Genomic DNA, 8609 nt, shown 5'->3' with positions numbered 1-8609 from the left:
AATTCTAGGGTTTGAAATTTAAATTGTCTAAATTAAACTTTTAATTACAAAACATAAATTTCAAAACTTGAGGGCAAGTTTTAAACTTTTCAAAACATGGAGGATCAAATAACAAATAATCCAAAATAACATTTAATCACATAATTATCCATATTTGATTTATTTAATAATTTCTTGCAAAACAATTTACCAATTTAATTAAAATAATTAATCAATTATCACATAAGGAAATAAATATTTTATTAATTGATAAATATCTTCAATTAGATCAAGAATATACTCATATATATCATAAAATCGGATTTATATTGATCTAATATGATAAACGCAAGTATCTCAAAGATAAACAGCAAGAAATCCCAATATTTGCTCTTTCTGACGCTTGGACTCACCGAGTACCCCAATGGACTCGTCGAGTACACTATGAGACTCGCCGAGTCCATCAGACATAAACATAAAATTCGAATTTAGCAAGCATCAAACAAGCAACCAATGCATCAATTCAATAGAAACCAACCTGGCTCTGATACCACTAATGGGTTTTAGCCATATGAACATTCCTATGTGCACATGCAACCCTAATGCTTGGATCTAGGTTTCTCTAATTAACCATGCATTGAATCCTAGACTTCTAATGACTAATAGAGCATCATAACATAAGAAATCAGAATTAGAAGTTTACCTTGAATCACTTGCTTGATCTTCTTGTCCTTGGAGCTTTAGAGTCACAATTGTCACTCCTCTAATGGCTTACAAACACCAACTAGCAAGAGGATGATTTGAGAGAGAGGAGAGGGGATCAAAATCGGCCAGGGTTTCTTTCTAAAGCACAAGTGCCGATTTCTCTTGACCCCTAGGGTCTATTTATACTAGTGAGGCTCTTAGGGTTTCACCCTTAAACCCTAATTGGATAACTTAGGCCCTAAGCGATCCAATACCCTAATTGATAAGCCTTTGGACGGATTCTAAGTCTATCCTAAGCCCTAGAAATCGTCCACCATTATCCATAAAGGATTTATAGCCCAAAGTACAACTATCATACAATTGACAGTTTATACCCTTTTATTCAATTAATCTCTTTAAGTCACCAAATTAATTCCTAATTAATTAATGACTTATATTAATCAAATAATAATATTATTATTCCTTATATTATTCTCATCATATATTAATAATATTTCTTCTCTCATAATAAATCTTGTCAAGTTGCTATGGTGAAGGCAACCCAAAAGGACCATGCATAATCGGGTCAAATACTTGCCTAATATAGTTTCAGCCTTAGACACTATTCCAACAGATACATCACAATAGTAATAGTTAAAATTTTACAACCCATAATTTAAACAAAACAAAAGACAAATTTTTGAAAATAAGATTGTTCAAAAGTTAACTTCATAACATAACTTCCACACAATGCAACATGCTCTATGATGATGAATCTTTATATCCACTTACTAATTATTTCTTGAAAAGTGTGTAAAATGAGGGCCAACTATGAAAATAGTTGATGAGTTCACAAGTTCACTAAATCAAGATTTGGTATAAAAGTTTCCATAAATAGAATTAACTGCTATATTGAGAAACAAAGTTCGTTGCTATAATAAGAAAACAAGTTTATTGCGAAGACATGTAAATAAGTTTCCAGTAATAAAAGTTTGTTGCTAAAATAAGAAACAAAGTTTGTTGCTATACTAAGTAAACTAGTTTGTACGTATGTGAGCAAACAGCGAGTTCACAACCAAGGCTATGATAGATACCCTATCACGATCTATGGTTATCGTTCCATAGATGAATATGGTATCATCCACTTAAGCAATCGGGTGTGTGGGGAGTTGTCAATTCCTAATAGCGCTATCAATAATGAGCATGGACTCAAATGAGTTAATGAGTTGTGTGAACTTTCCAGGGGCTTAACCATGATAAGGCCTCATGAATTAACAATAGCATACACATACATAGCAAATCACTTTTGATACAATTGAAAATAAGTACAACAAACATAATTTAGTAAACAAAATGCGTTTCCACCCCCAAAACATTTAAAAACCTAAAATAGGGGGAGGCATGAATACTCACAATGTTTCTAGTTACTACAAGTGGTTCCTCGGAATACACCAACGCCTTACTACTGGGATCCTACAATATCAAACACATGCTAGTGAGTTTCTATGTCGAAATCTAACACTAATATACTAAATTCTACATATAGAGAAATGCCAAAATTTTGTTCTAATATTGGTTTTATATGAATTGGTAACAATTTTTATGAAATGGTGAAATTTTATAACTCATGTGATTAAGACAATTTTTGATATTATTTTCCAGATTTTTGTAATATTAACTAAAGGGTATTTCAATACATGTAAAGGTGTTTCAAACTCTTAAAATCCAAAAATGTTATCAAATAGTTTCCAAAACATTTCCCTTGAATTTTTGATGTGATTAGCTATTTTTTCCAAATTTTTAAGCCTTTATATCAATATAAATTAATGAATAATTATTAAATAGTTAATGTAAATTAACAAAAAAAATTTAAACTTCATATACAATGTACATAATCTGGGAAAAATAACAGATGTGATTTTTATATACTAGAGTTTGATTCTATGGATTTAAGTGTATTTAATCTTAGGAAAATAGAAGAAAATAGCATACAGAAGAGAAAAATCATCCAAATTTTTATGTAGCATCCTAATAAAATATAAAGTATTTTGGTAAATTTTCATAAATTTTGGATAAGAAAAACTGTTTTTCCTGTTTTTAGCCCATTATATACACAAAAATCATGGGAAAATAGATATACATTATGAAAAATTCCCAAAATATTTTTCTAAGTATTCCACTTGGGGTAGGAGCTTTGAAAAGTTATATATGATCATTTGACATTCTCTAAAGTATTTTGATGATTTATTTAAACTAAATAAAAAGAAAATTAAAAATCATACTAAATTGTAAACAAAAATCGATGAAACTTAATGAGATGTCAATATTTACTTTAGGGGTCATCCACGAATTTATCTAGGATTTATGCTACTCAGAAAGCAATTTAAATGATTTATGGTCTTATTCTCTTGTAATAATTATAATAAATCAAATAAATGAAAACAACTCTTTGAATTTTTCATATCCTCTTATTATCTTACTGGGATTTTGAGAAAAAAATTTCTGGAACAGAAAAGGATATTTAGATTTTTTTATGAATAAAATCGTTTACATGCGTTATTAACAATGTACTTTGATCATCAAGCTCTTAAACTTGATGTTCATCACATGCATAACGGTTTGAAGACCATGTATGAACATATTTTGTTCATAATGGTGTTTTCAAAGGAAAATTTTGGATGCATAAGGTGGATGAACCTTTAAAACTTGTAAAAATATGTATTCTATGGTTTGACATAGGTTTTGGTCCTTAGATTTCACCATTAAACAACATGCATGTTTTTCTTGGGTGAAATCCTACCACCATCATCATCAAACTTGACATTCATGGCTATGCTCATGAATGTTCATAAATAATGGTGTAGATGAGGGAGAAGTGTAAGAAAACTTTTAAAACTAGAAATAAACGTGAAAGAGAATGAAGGATTTTTGGTGATTACCTTGAAGAACAACCCTAGAAGATGAAGATTTAAAGATTTGTAGGTGTTATTGCCTTAAGATTTTCATGGGTTTAGAGAGAGAAAGAGAGAAAATGAGTGTTGAAAATGGTGGAGTGCGAGAGAGAGTGAAGAGAGGGAGATGGAATGAAGAAGTGATATAATGATTGAAAATTTTAGGGAAGAGAGTGCATTGGAGAGACGGTGGCCGGATTTTGGGAGAATGAGAGAGGACCTCTCTCTCCTAATTCAAATTAAAGAATTTCTCCCTTCAATTTCTATAAACTTCTAATTTTTATAAAAGGCTTCTTTATTTAAATCTTGATTTATTAAAAATCTTGTTTTTAACTCATAAAATATGATTAATGTTTGATAATTAAATTTTTATGTCTTTGATTATATCCCATAACTTAATTATTTAAATTTTATATAATGAGGTTCATAACATATCATATAGAGTTTTTAGGTTTTAAAGTTTATAAATTTGGATTTTAGGACTCTTTAGGGCTTTTGGAACATTGTTAGATATTTAACATCATAATGAACTGAATTTAGAAGTTTTAATTTGTTTTTAGGGTTTCATACCCTTCTTTTATTTTAACAAATGTTTGGATTTTGTTCCAATTTGGGTATTAGCATTTCCTACAGTAGCTAGACAACATACTAGAATCGTAAGAGTCAAGTATATTAGTCCTAGATTTTAGTTGTATCCTAATTTCTACAAGATTCTGACCTAATTTCTACTACTAGGCCATGGCATGATGTGTATATGTGGTTTATGAAAGATGCATGAGTCCGAGAATGGCCTGAATTTAACAGTTGTCACAAATTCCAATCCCGATTTTACGATCCTAATCTTGCAAACCCAAAAATATCCTACGTAGGATCATGGTCTTGACAACCTTAGTATGTCATATATAAATAATCATTCGAATGCTAAATAAATATAATTAATAAATTAACTTTTTCTTCATATCATATAAACTCCCTTAACAAAATACCATCTCCGATTAAGACATATGTTCAAACTCATTTACCTAACACAAATCCACCTCATCCCATTAAACATTAGAAAAAAACCAATAAAACATAATCATAATTGATATGTATTTATAAATAAACAAAAGCAGTATGGGATGTTAACAAAATAAACCTAAAGAACCATGAAAGTAATGGCATCCTTCACCTTAAGCCATCTACTAGGAAGTTTAAAAGAAATAGCAAAACTAGTTCTCTGATGACAATGACAATTTGGTAATTACATGAAGAAAAACAAATAAATTAAGAAAGACTTGTCAGGGGGAGTCTACAAAATACACCCGTGTATCGGCCATAACACGATGATTACCTCCAATATAAACGAACTTTGGCTCCTCGACATGTGCTCCACCTGGAAAATGAGACCTAAGAGGCTCGATGCATTTCAACTATTCCTCATGTTCAACACCCGGTGCAGCAAGTACAATCATAAGAGCAGTATCGTTTTCCTGAAATATTCAAAAATTGTAACTACAAAGAATAACACACATTTACTTATGGGTTGTTTTTTTTAGCCTTAGTTAGTTCTGTACACTACGATACTTAAGAGAAATTGTTCAAGACTAGCTTTTTTAATAATTCTAGATGATGGGTTTTAAGAAAAACAATATCCTACGTGCACATCTAAAACCCTAAAGCTTTGGATCTAGGTTTCTCTAATATACATGAAAATTTATCCAATGCTTGTAAACCCTAATCTAGCATACAACAAAACTAATTGAATACCAAATAAACAAGTTAGATGAGTACCTTGATTGTTGATTGTAGATCTTGAAGCTTTGAGAACCTTAGCACTCCAAATGTTGTGCCTCTAATGAATCACAAACACCAAAAGCAATTGGATGAAGCAAGAGAGAGAGGGGAGAGGGAAAAATCGGCTCCAAGACTTCTAGGGTTAAGGTGTTGCCAAAATCCCATGCCCAAGGGGTCCTTATATAGGTGTGGGAATTAGGGTTTCAGTGATTATCCTTATATGGTTACTTAGCCACCAAGAAGCCCAAGGATAATTCTAGAAGCCCAAGGATAATTCTAGAAGCCCAAGGATAATTCCACCCTATATTCTAGGGTTTCCTTACCCAACTTTGCAACTATCACATAATTACAAGTTCAGTCCCCTTTATTCAGTTAACCTCTTTTGACCACAAAATTAATTGTTGACCAATGTTAATTAAATAAATATGATTTCTCCTTTAATATATTATTCTTATAATATATAAATAAACCATAATAACCTCTTTCTCCATTATTCATCCAGTCAAGTTGTTTTGGTGAAGGAAACCCAAAAGGACCATGTTATAACCGATTCAGGTACATACCAAATATAGCTATTGATATGTACATATTTAGCCCTTTATTTAATATTGATTTTTATCATTTATTAGCTATTTATTTTCATATTATGAACAAAAGATACTTAAAAGTGTTTGAATTGTGTTTTCAGTCCAAAAGGAATGCTTGGAAGCAAAAAGAAACAGGAGTAGCCATTGGGAAGTTTTGGAATGATCAAAAGAAGAAAAGACCAAAAATGGAAGGAACTCGGCAAGTCTGGCATCGGCTCGACGAGTTGCTACGAAGATTTGCGAAGCTAAGGAATCCTTAACTTTCCGTAAACGGGAGAACAAAGATCCAACCCTAAATCCGATTCCGAAGGAGATTAGAGGCAATTTTCATTATTCTTAATTCAATCTATTGTTTTTCATCATGTATAGACATATAGATTTCAATTTTACGCTTCCAATTGCCTCAATCATGAGCTAAAACCTTTTAACTTCTGTTTGGGGAGACAATATTGATACTATGGTTTGATTTATGGTAGGATTAGTTTAATATTGGTGATTCTGTTATTTTAAGCTTGTTAAAGAACCTCATGTGTGAATGATAACTATTTTTCTGTTAATAGGAAGTTAATTAAGTGCATGAACATCTCTTAATTGTTTACCTCGTATAATTTATGTGAACACTTTATTATATGACTACGAATAACGAATGTGAAACTAGAATTAATAAGAAAATAAGTAAATTTACGTGTGAGCTTGTGCGATGACCATCAGCAAGAGGTTAACTAAAGGGCCAAATTAGTTAACCAATACAAGTCTTAATTAACCCGAATAAATAACCTAGGGAATTAAATTAAATTAGACAATTGGCCACTGTTTGAGTTAGTTTGGTTTCTAAGGATTAGTGTAACGAATGTGAGCCTAATCACTTAAAACGCTAGACAATAGAAGAATTAATCCATTGCACTATTACCATAAAATCAACCATAAGATCAATTGAATTGAACCTAAACAGAAGTCTCCTTCATTATTGAATTTAGTCAAATCTTTGCATATCTAGTTTTTAGTTAATTAGTTGAAGTATTAGTTAATAAGTTTCTAGTCTTGTAAAACTAGAGAAAACCCCCTCTTTTATTTGTTAGTTGCTTTTAGATAATTTTAGTAATTAGTTCAAATTGTCGTTCCCTGAGTTCGATACCCTGCTTACTAGATCTATACCGCCAATTGGCAGGTCCACTGCCTTTTGTCTGATTAATTACATTTTATAAGTAGGAATAAAACTAGTTGAGTAAACACACATCAAGTTTTTGGCGCCTTTGCCGGGGTTCAGTTCCAACTTTGAATTGATTACCATTGTTATCGATCCTTTGTGTGAGATTTTTCTTGCACAAAGTTACTGTTTTTATTAGATTTAGCATTAGGATTAAATTTTAGTTAGTAGTTTTTAGAAAATTTTGTTTAAAATTTTTGTTGTTTTTGCACTCGACTCGCCGAGTCCCTTCGAAAAGACTCGACGAGTCCATAGCTGAACAGAAAATTTTCGTTTTTTATTTTCTTTTGTTCTTTTTATGCATGTTTTTTTTACCGCACGTTTATGACCAGGGGAGGAGGCACACCACTGATCCCACCTTTTGACGATCCGGAAGCAACACTTACAAGAAACAAAGGAATAACAATTGGAGATGTCGAAAAACCGAAAAACTCACCACTAAGGAATTTGAAATCCGTTTTCAACAAGAAGAAGGGCAAGAAAGTCGGAGAATCCAGTACCTCTTTGGTGGACAAAGACCCAATTAAGGAGGACACCGAGTACGAAACCGAAGGAGAAGAAGACTCTACATTCGGGCATGATTCCAATTTTGACGAGGAATTAGCTATTCCTATGGCTAACATCGATGAAGTCCCCATGGGGGAATGGAAAAAGAGGATATGAGATGACACCGGCCCGAGACTTGTGCAACCCGCAATTCCAACAACTGCCACTTTTCAGCTCAAGGGTCACATCCTTGCTCAACTCAAGGAGATACCCTTTTATGGGAAAGACCACGAATATGCTTATAAACACTTGGATGAAGTTAATGATTTAGCTGATTACTTTAATGTTCCAAATGTGCCTCGCGAAACCCAGCTGCTTCGTATGCTTCCAGTAACACTCAAAGGTGCTGCGAAAGATTGGCTCAAGTTACTCCCTCCTGGATCCATCACTACATGGGCTAAGATGAAAGACGAGTTCATTGACCAATTTTGCCCACCATCAAAAATATCCAAGTTGAAAAAGGCCATAGCCAATTTTGAGCAACAAGCGGGCAAATCACTTTATGAGGCGTGGGAGAGGTACAAAGGTTTATTGAGGAATTGCCCACATCACGACTTAAATAGTCAACAAGAAGTCTCCATTTTCTATGATGGAGTCAATGTGACACCAAGGCAATTACTTGATTCGCAAGGTCCGCTCACAAGGAAGGCACCCCCGGTGATTAAACAATTAATTGAAGAATTCTCTAAGCATTCTAGAGAATATCATAATCCTAGGAATAATACAATTAAGGGAGAGGTGAATTATGCTTCTGAAGACATGGAGACAATGATGGCGATGTTGAAAAGCATGGATAGAAGAATGGATAAAATGGATCAAACAATCCATGCTATTCGGGTCGGTTGTGAAAATTGCAATGGACCTCACCTTACGAGAGAT

General features: G+C 32.6%; 1 non-coding gene across 1 annotated transcript; it reads right to left on the bottom strand.

The window, feature by feature from the left end:
• Positions 1-8180: 8180 nt before the first annotated feature.
• On the bottom strand, positions 8181-8287 carry LOC111895887 (small nucleolar RNA R71). The gene has a single exon (XR_002851725.1). It is a non-coding gene; the product is annotated as a small nucleolar RNA R71 (small nucleolar RNA).
• Between the last annotated feature and the right edge of the window lie 322 nt (positions 8288-8609).

This window comes from Lactuca sativa, chromosome 4 (genome assembly GCF_002870075.4).
Source record: "Lactuca sativa cultivar Salinas chromosome 4, Lsat_Salinas_v11, whole genome shotgun sequence".
In the NCBI taxonomy this organism is placed as follows: Eukaryota; Viridiplantae; Streptophyta; class Magnoliopsida; order Asterales; family Asteraceae; genus Lactuca; species Lactuca sativa.
This window is presented reverse-complemented; position numbering and strand designations above follow the sequence as displayed.